This window comes from Chiloscyllium punctatum, chromosome 35 (genome assembly GCF_047496795.1).
Source record: "Chiloscyllium punctatum isolate Juve2018m chromosome 35, sChiPun1.3, whole genome shotgun sequence".
NCBI lineage: Eukaryota > Metazoa > Chordata > Chondrichthyes > Orectolobiformes > Hemiscylliidae > Chiloscyllium > Chiloscyllium punctatum.
Genome location: NC_092773.1, coordinates 59,576,638 through 59,591,370, shown reverse-complemented (window position 1 = coordinate 59,591,370; position 14,733 = coordinate 59,576,638). Strand labels below are relative to the sequence as shown.

The 14,733-nt window shown below is 42.1% G+C and overlaps 1 non-coding gene across 1 annotated transcript; it reads right to left on the bottom strand.

The window, feature by feature from the left end:
• Positions 1-2,696: 2,696 nt before the first annotated feature.
• Positions 2,697-2,770, bottom strand: trnat-cgu (transfer RNA threonine (anticodon CGU)). Its single transcript has one exon. It is a non-coding gene; the product is annotated as a tRNA-Thr (tRNA).
• Between the last annotated feature and the right edge of the window lie 11,963 nt (positions 2,771-14,733).

The window sequence follows — 14,733 nt, the reverse complement described above, 5'->3', positions numbered from 1 at the left end:
TAAAATAAAAGTTTTCATGTTAAACGTGTAAATTATGAACACATTTTTCAGAATAATGAGTCCATGTAAAACAGGCTCAAAGACATTATTACATTTTATGGTTTCATACTGGAGGTGATTCGAGCCGTTATAGACGAATCGCCACAGTTGTCATGCATCTGTGCAGCAGATCTTCAGAACCAGAAAAATGGACACAAAATCTGCAGACATCTCATCAATGCCCATCCTTCCATCATCAGTTCCAAAGTCGAAAAGCTTGCTAGCTATTGTTCAGCACTATTTACGACAGCTAAGATATTGAAAGAGTGTGTGTTCATATTTAGATTTCCAAAAGGCATCATTTCAGCTGAGTCTTCGATTTAAAAAAAGAGTATGTTCGTGGTGAAAATAGTTGGAAGTTGAACCGTGAATGGAACATTAAGTGTATTAAAATTGAGTGTGCAGAGATGAGGAAGTTTTTAAGCAATAGATTTACCATTGTAATGGAGAATGAGATGTTTGTGAGGAACATTCAATATTGATCGCTTAAGTTAAATGAGATTTTTGGACTTTAAAATGCAGAGGTATCTGGCTGCCCTGCTTTATGAATCACATTGACACGGTCTGCAGTGGTCGCAACTGATGACGAACGCGAAAAGTCTCTTATTTTCATTTGTTCAGCAGTGGCTGGGCCAACATTTATTTCCCCATTCCTATCAGCACCTGAGATGGTGAGACCCTGATCGAAACACTGCACTTTATTTTTTTTTTGGAGAAACGAAATGTAGCAGTTATTAAGTTGTGACTTTCTCATTTCCTGCTCCCAGTTTAATGTTCTTCGATTCAGTTTAACGGAGGGAATGCAGAGTTTCTCCAGCAATTATTGCTTGTGGTTCAGATTTCCAGCATCCACAGTTTATTTTTATTTAGTAGTCTGGATGATCTGAGTGATGTGAGCAATAGAATGTTGCAAGCTGCCAAACATGTGACAAAAGAATCCAACTGAGAAGTAGCAAGTTCATCAATTAATTTTCCGAAGCAGATGAGCTTAGGTGGGGTAGAGTCAAAAAGTGTGGTGCGTGATGGTGCATCATCCGGGGAGCAGGAAATTGTTGTTTCACGTATAAGCTGTTCATCAGGAATACTCGAAGCGTCGACTCCCCTGCTCCTCAGATGTTGCCTGACAGAATGTGCTTTCCAGGTGCGACACTTATTGACTTTGATCTCCACCATCTAAAGTAATCTCTTGCTGCTGAGGTGCGGTACGGTGAGGTACTGTTCCTGAGATGTAATAATGTGGTCATAATGATACAATGGATATATAGTTGGAAACATATTTGGGACACAATATTATTCTTCCGCTCCCACTCTGCCAAGGAGAGGCTGTATAGATGGAGCTTGTTGTTACAGCCAGTCATTTCACAATTGTGCATGTGGCAGTTCGCGGAAAAGTGATTTCCCAGCCATTGTCGAGACTCGAATGAGATACGGAGCCGTTCGGTCTTGGGTCTGCCACGGCCTGAATTTGAAAGTGGGTTTGCATGTTTGCAGGTATATAATCAGTGTAGTGTATATTTGTCTCTTAGAGTGCTAACCAGTTTTATTTTTTGAGTGGTTTTATAAGTGAAACCAACAACAGAATATTGATTTTCATTTTTCTTTAATGATGTAAATCTGAACCAAAAACGTGAGTTGTTGGAAAAACTGAGCAGGCCTGGCAACATCTGTGGAGAGAAACCGAGTTAAAGTTTCAGATCGACAGAACAAGTCAGTTATACATTTCTATACTATAATGCTGGGAAAACTATCAGTCGTATCTGTCAATACCAGGATATTTGTCAAAATATCTCAATGGCTGACAGCTATCACGTTCACAAATTCGAAAGGAATTTATTTGCTCCAATGCTGCTTCCGTTGCTCTCAGCTCTTGAAAGGCTGTGCTTAAACGATTGCCTTTTTTGCCTTTCCTTTCTGTCAGCTTACAGCAATGCCAAGTGGAGTATTGGTCCCTTCAGTGTCTAACTCAGCATGTGTCTGCATTGTCACTCTTTGTGCCTGCCCATCCACCTCATCCTCTTCTTCTTTCACATTCTCCGACACTCTGTCTGTCCATACAGCTCATTACATATTTCTGCACTCAGACAACTTGAGTGTGCAGCTACTAAGAGGCTTTTTGCCCACTGACTGGAGTGTGTAGAACTGGGCTCATATTCTCCGGATAATGTGTCGTCACTTCAAACTCAGGCAAGGCGACATTTCTTCCTCAACCAATTATGACTGTTTCGAATTCAAAACAGAATTCCTAATCCAGAAGAAAGAAAACAAAACGCAATTACACCACAACTAAAGAAGCACAGCGATGTGTATACTGTTGGTTTAAATGAATGAACGGTGACATCAGAGAATGAGAGTGATCAGCTGGTGGTGGCTCTGCCATTCCCACAAAATTCCCCTGTAAGTCTGCAACGTCTGCTGCCTCATCTCGTTATTCCTACCAAACCGGGAATGAAGAAGTGGAATAAAAGAGGAGGAGAAGCAAAAATGCTTCTGGAATAAAAGTAAGAAACCAGAGAATTTATTAATAGTTCGGAATTGAAAACGGGTACAGCATTCACTGTTGGAACATAACCTGGATCACAAAATCATAGCAGGGTAGCAGTACAATGAGACACAGACTCCGTGACGCAACATGAAGCCCAAGTACGAGCACAACAAGCAGGCATCGCTGGGAGTTGAACCCAGGCTCTCCTGTTTACGAGACACATGCTTTAACCAACTAAGCCACGGCGCCACACTGTCTTTACCTTTACACATCCATATGTGAAGTTACTTAAGCAGTTCATCACAGTTTTTGGACCAACGTTGCTCACTGAGAATTGCAATCAATCCTCCAATTTTCAAATACAAACAGTTGACAGCTGAATATTCTCCACTAAAAAGGCACATAAAAAGATAATCTCCTCTTGCATTTATTTCAAACTGATACTTTCACCTGTTAAAACTGAAAGGAGAAAGCGGATGTGTTCATCTTCTCGTGGCCCATGAACCACATTAATATACAGCAAGAGGAACAAGGTCATTCTGTTGAATTGACGAAGTGTAATGTGCAAGTAAATGCAAACATTGGGCAGTAAAAGCAGACCCACTGCCAACAACACTGAGTCTTGCACCATCAGTTCCACGTTCACTTCCTGCCTCATGTCTTCCAGTCATCATTGTCGATTACTTTACTTCACTGTCCTGCTCCGCTTCTAAACTTATTTCCAAATGATTGCAGATGTCTGATAAGAACCTTCAACTTTTAGAAACGGATTCCTGGAATATAGTCACTCAATGGGATAGTATTCAGCGCATATCCCGAATTACCCCAGTGATGGAGGGGATGAGTTACTTTCCTGAACCTTTCAGCTCCTCAGCAAGGATATACAGCCATGATACCGCTTCGGGGGAGGGGCGGGGGTGTTCCAGGATTTACACTTAGAGACACTGAAGGACCAGCGAGATATGTCCAACTCAGAAAGGTGATATGATTGAAGGGGCTTTGCAGTGGTAGTTTCCCGTGTACCTGCTGCCATTGTCCTTGTACACGGATGTAATTAATCACTGGACTAATTCTGGCAGGATCCCGTGCATGTTCTGCAAAAGCAGGAATTAGATTTCATTCAAAATGAGAAATAAATATTTATTTCCTGAGTGGGAATTATCTCCAGGTCTGGGCAATGCAAACGCGGACTCCTAAGCAGGGACTTCCAGTGATGCTGATGAGAAACCTTGCGAACTGACATGTACACACTCATGTGTCTGTCGTTGACTCCATAACCAACATGAGCAGCAAAGTTGCTCTCCCCAAGTTTCCGAACAGTTCATATTATCGCCCTGTGTTTCAATGTGAAGAAAGTGGAGCTGTGATAATCTGAAGTTGTTTAGCAGATGTACTGCAGGGAGGCACAAAACAAGCTAATGGTGACAGGGCCTCGTTTTGACGTGCTGGCCTCCGGTGAGCAGCGGCACCAACAAGGGTGGCGTTCTACTCGTCTTATTCTAGATCCCGGGCTAGAAAGGACCAGAGTTTTCTTGCTAAATTGTTCAGGGTCTTGACAGGAAGAACCCATGACTGATATCATGAAAGTACACTTCATTGAGTGGATCATGGAATCGCGAAGTGACTGTGAATTCAACCATGAAAATTGCCAGCTGAGATGCAGACAAGACAGAAGGCGGCACCTGAAGACAAATGTATTTTCTTTGCCAGTGAAAAGCACTGCTTCACAAAGTGGGACATATTGAAGTAAAACAGTGACGCTGATTACCTTTGCTGGTTCTTCAACTTGTCAATTTTGTTTCCCCAGATCTACACTTCTCCCTTACAAAAGGGAAAAGCTGAGATGAAGTCGGCGGTGGGTGGGCCCGGTGATGTAAGGATAACGCATCTGAATTCGAATCGGACGATTGTAGTTTGGAGTTCTACCTCGCTCAAGTGCAGCATGTGGCTTTGTTGAAGTCAGACACAACTGGTTTTACAAATATAATGAAGACAAAAAGGAGTCTGTGAAGAGTACAGAGACACCTCAAAAATCAATAAGCCAGTCTCTGTTTGGTGCCGCTCGAGATGGAAGAGATTTGTAACCTGTGCTTTGTATGAATGCTGACTGTGGGGAAGAACAAATAACATAGAAGGATATCGCGCTGAACAGGCCCTTCGGACCTCAATGTTGCTGACGTTTGAACTATTCTCAGCTCGTCTCCCCACACAATTCCATCATCATTCAAGTGCTTTTCCAAGGATTAATTAAATCTCCATAATGTGGCTGAATTAACTGTACTGGCTGGCAGGGCACTCCGCATCCTTACCACTCTCTCAGTAAAGAAACTGCCTCTGACATCTATCTTAAATCTATCACATCTCAATTTGTCCTTACATGCCCTCGTAGAAGCTGACGTCATCATGCTAGGAAAAATACCTTTCATGTCTACCCCATCTCACTCTCTGATCATCTTGAATGTCTCTATCAAATCCCCTCTAAGCCGTCTTTTTTCCACTGAGAAAAGACACAAATCTATCAGCCTTTCCTCATTAGGTCTTCTCCCCAGACCAGGCAACATCCTGGTAAATCTCCTCTGAACCTTTTTCAATGCTTTCACATCCTTCCCGACATATGGCGATCACAAACGTACACAATATTCGGAGTACGGCCGCACAAGCGTTTTGCATAATTGCAGCATCATAGTGCGGCTCCGGAACTCAATCCCTCTACCAATGAAACCTAACACACCGTCTGCCTTCTCAACAGTCCTATCACCCTGTGTGGCAACTTTCAAAGATCTATGTACATGGCCTCCACGATCACACTTCACATTCACACTTGCAACAATGTTTCCATTTACCCAATACTCTGCCGTCCAAATCCTTCTCAAAGTGCATTACCTCACATTTAGCTGTATTTAACTCAATTTGCCAACTCTCACCCCAATTCTGCAGTTTATCCAAGTCCCCCTGAAACTTTTAAAATTCCTCCAAACTGTCCACTACTTCTCCACTTGTGTCATCTGCAAATTTGTTAATTTACCTACCTATGCCTGCGTCTAATTCATTTATAAAAATGACAAGCAGCAATTGACCCAAAACAGATCATTGTGACATACCACTAATAACTGGACTCCAGGTTGAATATTTTCCATCAATCGCCACTCCCTGCCTTCTTTCAGAAAGCCAGTTTCTAATCCAAATTCCTAAGTCACCCTCAATCCCATGCCTCTGCGTTTTCTCAAAAACCTACCAGGTGGAAATTCATCAGAGGCTTTACTGAAGTCCATGTATACCACCTCAATTGCTCTACCTTCATTGACATGCTTGGTCACATTATCAAAAAACTCAATGAGGTTTGTGAGACACTACCTGCCATTGATGAAACCATCTTGACTGTCTGAAATCAAATTGTTGCTTTCCAGATGATTATACATCTTACTTTTTATAATCCTTTATAAGATCCTTCAGACAGCAGAGGACGTGCTGGATATCTTGAAACGGACAAAGGTCTATAAATCCGCATGACCTGATCAGGTGTACCCGAGAACTCTGTGGGGAGCTAGAGAAGTGATTGCTGGGCCTCCAGCTGAGATATTTGCATCATCGAACGTCACAGGTGAGGGACCGGAAGACTGGAGGTTGGCAAACGTTATGCCACTGTTTAAGAAGGGTCGTAAGGACAAGCCAGGGAACTATAGATTAGTGAGCCTGACCTCGGTGGTGGGCAAGTTGTTGGAGGGAATCCTGAGGGACAGGAAGTACATGTATTTGGAAAGGCAAGGACTGATTCGGGATAGTCAACATGGCTCTATGCGTCTCACAAACTTGATTGAGTTTTTTGAAGAAGTAACAAAGAAGATTAATGAGGGCAGAGCCACAGTTGTGATTTTTACAGACTTCAGTAAGGCGTTCGACAAGGTTCCTCATGGGAGACTGATTAGCAAGGTAAGATCTCATGGAATATAGGGAGAACCAGCCATTTGGATACAAAACTGGCTCTAAGCTAGAAGAAAGAGGGTGGTGGTGGAGTGTTGTTTTTCAGACTGGAGGCCTGTCACCAGTGGAGTGCCACAAGGGTCGGTGCTGGGCCCTCTACTTTTTGTTACTTGCATAAATGATTTGGATGCTAATAAGAGGTACAGTTAGTAAGTTTGCAGATGACACCAAAATTGGAGGTGTAGTGGGCAGCGAAGAGGGTTACCTCAGATTACAAAGGATCTGGACCAGATGGATCAATGGGCTGAGAAGTGGCAGATGGAGTTTAATTGGGGATAAATGCGGAGTGTTGTATTTTGGAAAGCAAATCTTTGCAGGACTTATACACTTAATGGTAAGTTCCGAGGGAGTGTTGTTGAACAAAGAGACCTTGGAGACGCAAGGTTTATAGCTCTTTGAAAGTGGAGACGCAGGTAAATACGATAGTGAAGAAGGCGTTTAGTATGCTTTCCTTTATTCAGTACATCGAGTATAGGAGTTGGGAGGTCATGTTGCGGCTGTACAGGACAATTATTAGGCCACTGTTGGAATATTTCGTGTCATTCTGGTCTCCTTCTTCTCGGAAAGATGCTGTGAAACGTGAAATGGTTAAGAAAAGATTGACAAGGATGTTGTCAGAGTTGGAGGATCTGAGCTACAGGGTGTTGCTGACCAGGCTGGAGCTGTTTTCCCTGGAGCGTTGGAGGCTGAGGGGTGATCTTATCGAGGTTTACAAAACTATGAGTGGCATGGATAGGATAAAAAGACAAAGTATTTTCCCTGGGATTGGAGAGTCCAGAACTAGATGGCATAGGTTTAGGGTGAGAGGAGAAAGATATAAGAGAGACCTCAGGGGCAAATTTTTCACGCAGAGACTGGTACATGTATGGAATGAGCTGACAGAGCATGTTGTGGAGGTTGGTACAATTGCAACATTTAAGAGGAATTTGGATGGATATATGAATAGGAACGGTTTGGAGGGATATGAGCCTGGTGCTGGCAGGTGGGACTAGATCGGGTTGGGATATCTGGTCGGCATGGCCTGGTTGGATCGAAGGGTCTGTTTCCATGCTTTACATCTCGATGACTCTATGACTCCAAGTAAGGCTCACTGTTCTACAATTACCTGGGTCAACTCTACTGCCCTTCTTCAACAAGGGCACAACATTTGCTGTCTTGTAGTCCTCTGGTAATTAACCTGAGGACAATGACTACTCAGAATTCAAAGCCAAATGCTCTGGCATCTCCTCCCTCGCTTCCCAGAGGATCCTTGGATAACTCCCAACCGCCCCAGGGGATTGGCTTACTTTCACTCCTTCTGGAATTGATAACACCTCTTCATAACTTACTGCTATCCTTTCTAATCTAATATCGCGTATCTCATTATTCTCCGTTACAATATTCTCCTTTACCTGAGTGAAGACTGATGAGAAATGTTCGTTTAATTCCTCTCTGATCTCCACAGGGTCCACACTCAGCATCCCACTTCTGTCTTTGACTAGCCCTCTTCCTAACCGAGACATCTTTTTAATCCTCACATACCAATAAAATGCTTTAGGTTTCTCCTTTATTCTTTTTGCTAAAGACTGCTCATGTCGTTTCTTTGCTCTTCCTAACTTTCTCCTTAAATCCTTACCAGCTGATCTGTAACTCTCCATTACCGCATCTGAACCATCTTGTCTCTCAACACATCAGCCTCCTTCTTCCGCTTAACAAAAGATGACATTTCTGTACCAAACCACGGTTCCCTTACCTAAACACTTCCGCACTGTCGGTCAGGGACTTACTTATGAAGGTCACACAATACCTGTTCCGTAAACCAGCTCCACATTTCCATTGTCTGCATCACTTGCGTTTTGCTCCCCCATCCTACGCATCTTAATTTTTCCGACTCGCATTATAATTGCCCTTGCGCCATCGATCATGAGGCTCCCTCTTAATTTTGAAACTTTCACAGTATTATCCTCTCTCAGTGCTGACACTGTCACAAAGGGCACTAATTCAGTCTGACCATGAGTGTGTGGTGGATCCTTGAATTTGACCTGTCGCATTGAGACACTGAATCAATGTTGGCCCTCAGGCTCATAAATACTGCCTCAAAATTGAACATCTGAAATTAATATCTCCCTCAGGACTTTAATTTGGAATGTGCAGCACTTTCTCAGCACTAGACCCTCACAGAGCTGCAGAATCTCGGAATAATGAGGTACTGGTTTAATATTGTCGTCCAACAATGAGACACTCCTTCAATCGGACTCTCTCATACGGTTGGAATAGCTGACGACTGACCTTGTAATTATGTGTCACTCCTTCAAGCTTAACCTGTTAGAATGAGGCATTGCCTGAGAATTGAATCTCCGACAATAATTCATTCCCACATTTCTCGTCATGTGACAGTGCTGCAACCCTTCCTCGTGACCCTCTGATCGCGCTGGAATAACTCAGTATTACCTGAGAATTGCATTTCTGATTTCAATTATCTCGAGTTAGTCCCCCTCCTGCAGAAGAAGTCAGCAACGACACTCCTGCTGAACGTTACATCCCATATTCTGCAAGAGGAGCACTCAAATATCCTAACCGCTATTCCCATATTGTAAACTCAAAAGGGACTGTAGAAAAATAAAGAATAAAAAAAGCTTCCCAATCGGACGAACAAAGCTTTCCTTTTTGTTACAGGAATAGGATGGGAGGGTGACACAATCTAAGTAGTGTATCAGGTAACGCAAACACACAAAAAATTACATCACTGACTCTGCTGTCCTCGGTCCTCTCCTAGTCCACGTGCTGTCCGCCTAATAATGAGGTTTTTTTTTTAAAGTTAGTGACTCCCCTCCATATCAGCTCCCTGATCGAGGCTCTCGCTCTTGCTGATACTGAAACAAACATGGATTGTCCTGATGTACAAGGTAAGTTTGTGTTTAAAACATATTTACCAACGCGTCTGCCAGCTGATGGACGTACCCACTCTGCCTGCTGCTGCGTCTTAACAAAATAAACAGTTTGCGGTATAATGAGGTTGATAACTGATTTAAATCGTTCTCTGTGGTGTTCCTATATGCCATCCCGTTTTCGACACACTTGTTCTCTGTGAGTATCTGCACTCAACCCTTTTCTCTTTTACCCTTCCACCCCGTCTTCAGTTTATTTCGTACTTTCCATTATCATCAACTCCACGTTTTCCCATCTCCTTCCATTTGCTGTTCCCCAACTGTAATTGTGTTAGTTGCTTTTGAAATTAACTCAGATTAATATTTTAAACGTTTCTTGTTTTGATGAGCTCCACACACCAGTTCTACAAAGAAAGGATATTTCTCTTTGTTTCACTATTGTATTTATGAGGAAATATTTGTGATCATGGCCCTTCTTTCACGATCTTACTCTCAAGTAGAAAATTTATACAATTGTCTACAAATTCCGACAGGGTAGTGTGGGCATAAAAGTAAAGCTATTAAAATCCACGCTGGCATTTCAATTCGCATCAAAAATTGATTCAATGTCAAGAATACCATGAATGGTAATCAAAGGGTTTTTTAATCAAAGGGTCTTTGGGCGGCACGGTGGCACAGTGGTTAGCACTGCTGCCTCACAGCGCCAGAGACCCGGGTTCAATTCCCGCCTCAGGCGATTGACTGTGTAGAGTTCGCACGTTCTCCCCGTGTCTGCGTGGGTTTCCTCCGGGTGCTCCGGTTTCCTCCCACAGTCCAAAGATGTGCAGGTCAGGTGAGTTGGCCATGCTAAATTGCCCATAGTGTTAGGTTAGGGGTAGGGGTATGGGTGGGTTGCGCTTCGGCGGGTCGGTGTGGACTTGTTGGGCCGAAGGGCCTGTTTCCACACTGTAAAGTAAAGTAATCTAAACCTGTGACAGGGTTATTGTTTTGAGTCATTTTACACTGGGCATATCCCTGGCCTCATCATTCCTGAATCATACAGATAAAATATAGGGTTATGAATGAAAACTTTCAGATGATACTGGAAATCAGGGCGTGTTTGATGTAACGATGAACTTGTCAGGACATGAGTAATAGGAAACGTACTGGATCACTAGGGCTATTGACCAGACTCCATCATCTGATACCTTTTCGACTAAATCATTAGTTATCATTTTAAATGAAACATCTGTTCCTGAGCCGTCATTATTTTCAATATCCCAGCCTGTACTGCAATTTTGCTGAACACTCACTATCCTTTCAGATAAATGTTTCTCATCTCTGTTGTAAACCAAGTCTCAATAGGAAAACAGTCATTCCTTGTTTGAGATTCCCCCTCAGCAGAATACATCCTCTCAGCGGCTAACTCATCAAGTTCCAGCAAACATTTCCCAATGTTTTTATGAGATGAACATTCATTTACCTAAACGACAATAAATTAAAACCTCATTTTTCCTCATCTAGGAATCCTTTCATCCTTCAGAGCCATTTTCATTTATTCCAAAAGCAAGTATATGTCGATTTAAGGGAGGAGGTTAGAAGTTCTACTTCGACTGTCACAGGACGAATGTGTTGGTAATTAATTACAAAACAGCCCCATTAAACCACCACTGATATTAATCGTACAGAATATGAAAGCCTTTTTTTTAGCGAGAGGCAGGCGATTTTTCAATAGGCGGGAGGATTACCTGAAGTGGAAACAACATCTTAGATGGTAATATTTAGGAGCCTAAATTTGGCCTTTCGGACCATCGTGTCTGAGTATCCATTCTTTTATTACTGATACGTGTCTCAACGCCATTCTCCTTCGTTCTCTTTCCCTGAGCCTTGGACCCATTGATATACAAGAAACTAGATATCTCAGTCTTAAACATACTCATTGACATAGCCTCCACAGCCTTCGGTGACAATCAGATCTATAGATTCACTACTCTCTGAATGAAGATATTTCTCCTTAACTACTTTCCAAAATGTCTACCCTTGACTCAAATGCTACGCCCTCGCATTGTTGGCTCTCTTACTTTTGGAAACATTTTTCAAACATCTGTTCTGTACACGCCATTCAGTATTTGATATGTTTCAATTAGGTCACTCCAACCTCATGCTTCCAAGCTCAAAGAAGTATAAACACAGAGACCTCAAGTGTTACTCATGTGTCAAGATTTCTATTCCTCGCGCTATTCTTGTGAACACCCTCTGAACATGCTCCAGAGCCAGTACTACCTTCTGAGATATGGCTCTCAAAACTGCGCACATTGATCCAAATGTGTTCTGAAAATTTCCTTAAAGAGCCTCTGAAGTTCATCCTTCCTTTTAATTGGCGAAAGGGAGGACTACAGATTGTAGAGATCAGAGTCGAGGGTTTGGTGCTGGAAAAGCACAGTAGGTCCGGCAGCATTCAAAAAGCAGGAGAATCGATGTTTCGGGCAAAGGCCAATCATTCGGAATCAGCTTTCATTCTTTTATATTCAAGTCCTATCAAAATAAATGGCAAAATTGCATTTACCTTCTTAACAGCTGATTCAACCTGTAAGTTTGACTTGAGACAATTCTGATCTGGAACGCCCCGTTATTTTTACACTTCAGACTTCGGACCTTTCTCCCTATTTAGACCATTATTCATGCCCCTATTCTTCCTACCAAAGTGCACGGTCTCACTTTGAAACGTTGCACAGCACTTCTTTACCTCCTCTCCTAAACTGCCCAAAACCTTTTGCGAGCTCCAGGACTCCTCAAGGCTATCTGTTCTCCACCCATATTTGTATCCTCTGCAATCTTAGCCTGAATGCTCTCATTCCTTCATCTCGATCGTTAATGTATAAAGTGAAAAGTTGTCTTTCCAACACTGAGCCATGCCGAACATCACTTTTCACTGGCTGCCGTCCTGAGAAGGACACTTCTATCGCCATTCTCTGCTTTGTGCCGGACAGCTGAAATTCTACCATGTTCACACTTTGCCTCGAACACCATGGGCCTTTATCTCACTCAGTTGCCTCCTTTATAAATCCTTTCAAAAGCCTTGTTGATGTCCAGGTAGAAAAAAACCTATTGGCTGTCCTTGGTCTAACATGCTTGTTAATTTTTCAAAGAACCGTATTCGATTTGTCACGCATTACTTTCCATTAATGACACCATGCAGACTTTGTTGATTTTGTTGTAACACATCCAAGTATACAGAAATCCCATCCTATCCATTGGATTCCAAGGATCTTAGCCAGGTCCTACGTTCGGCAATTCAGGCTGACATTTTCCGTCTTTTGCTTTACTCCCATTTTAAACCAGGCTGTGGGACGCTCTTTGATTCTAACGATTCCATACTCAGCTAAAACCCTCCCTCTCCTTCTCATGGGTTTAGATCAGCGATCAGCAATATATGACTACTAGTGTGCAGACCCTGCCCAGGGAGATGTATCCAGTCCACATCAAGCCTTGCAGCCTGAGCATGCAGTCTCCTGCCTCCCAGAATTTCCACAGCATATTTGAACTTGCCGTGACACTGTCTTAATATGACATTTGGCCCAGACACAACACTAGGTTGGTAGGTTACACCATGCAGCAGTGATCGAAAGACTTCAAGGAATAGACAGCAGTTAAATTCATAGGAGAACTGTCATTCGGGCACTGTAGTTTCGTACAATAGTTTTCAATGGCTTGTCCTTTAATTGATCACTTTAAATGATTAATTAGCATGTTTTTCAATGTTGATTTGCAGTGGACATTTCAGTCAGTTTTTCTAATTATCGTCAGTTCTCTCCTCATACCGGTGCATTTGGCTTTGTTTCAGTTTGGGATTGTTGTTTGTGTTTGGAATAGTCATAATCAATCGTCAATGTAACTTTAAATTCCTTGATATCACCGTTTTACGTAGGGTCCTTTTTTTCCCTCCCCACAACACTACTCATTTACTCCGTTTAATTACACAATGCCGGGTCAAAGACAGGTACATCTTTGGTATGCTGGTTCAGTTGTTAGCACTACTGCCTTACAGTGCCAGAAAACCGGGTCTGTTTTCAACTTCTGTCTGGGCTTTGAACTTTCTCCCCTTGTCTGCTTGGTTTCATGTCTGCGCTTCGGATTCTCCCCACGAGCCAATGACTTTCAGGTTGGTGAATGGGCCATGCGAAATTGTCCAGTGTTCAGCGATGTGTAAGTTATGGGCATTAGTCAGGGATAAATGTCGAGTAATTAGGTATGTGAAATGAGCTATGGGAATTAATCTTTGGCCTGTCAGTTAATACTAGTTGGATTAAGTAGCCTGTATCCACACTGCAGGGATTCTATAATAATTTGTATACCTTGGCAATTGTACTATGTGTTCTTCGAAAATCATTTACAAAAACGTAAGACAAGTTTGGCTGAAAGAGCTCTGTTGCACATGTAGTTACCCCAGAAGTTTTGAATTTTGAAGATCCCAAAATTTGTCGTCCACACATCGTGACAGACCTGCTTAATTCTAACAAGCATGTTCTGCTTGTGATTCCCGACACTGCCCTAACAGCAAAACGCTATTCGGAGGTTTAAAAACTGTTCCCTTTTCACTCTCTCTTCCATCAATTCTGATTCCACGCTAAGAGTTTGAAGTTTGTCACCACTGATTTTGCTTTTCCAAAAAACATAGTTACGACACTGGCTTTCCTTTTGCGTCTGTCTGTCGACAAGATTGTATCCACTAGATTATAGATAATCATCGTTGATGACCGTGTTGCCCTGTCTACCTGATGGTTATAAGTTCTTTCATTATTTCTTTCGCTCTTCATTTCTTTCTTTCTTTCTTTCTTACTTACTCCTTCTTTCTCTGTTTCTTCCCTTATTTCATTCCTTCTCTTTCTTCTCCCTTTCATTATTTCTTTCTTCCTTTCTTCCTTCACTTTTTTCTTCTTTTCATTCTTCTTTCCTTCCTTCCTTCCTTTCTTTCTGACTTCCTTTATTACTTTCCTTTCTCTCTTTCTTTCTTTCTTTCTTTCTTTCTTTCTTAATTTTTTGATTTTTTTTATTTTTCTTTTTTCTTTCTTTTTCTTTCTGTCTTTCTTTCTAAACTTCTTTCTTTCGTTCGTTCTTTCTCTCTTTCATTCTTTCTTCCGTAATTTTTTCTTTGTTTTTTTATTTCTTTCTTTCTTCCGTTCTTTCTTTCTTCCATTCGTCCATTCTTCCTTTCTTCCTTTCTTTCTTTCTTTCATCCTTTCCTTCACTGTTTATTCCTGAGGCGACGACACGATATACTTTGTGACACACACACGCACAAGCACAAAATCACACGCACTCACATGCCCTCACACATTCACACAAAACCTCTCTCATACACACGGTCTCTGTCTGAAACACAAT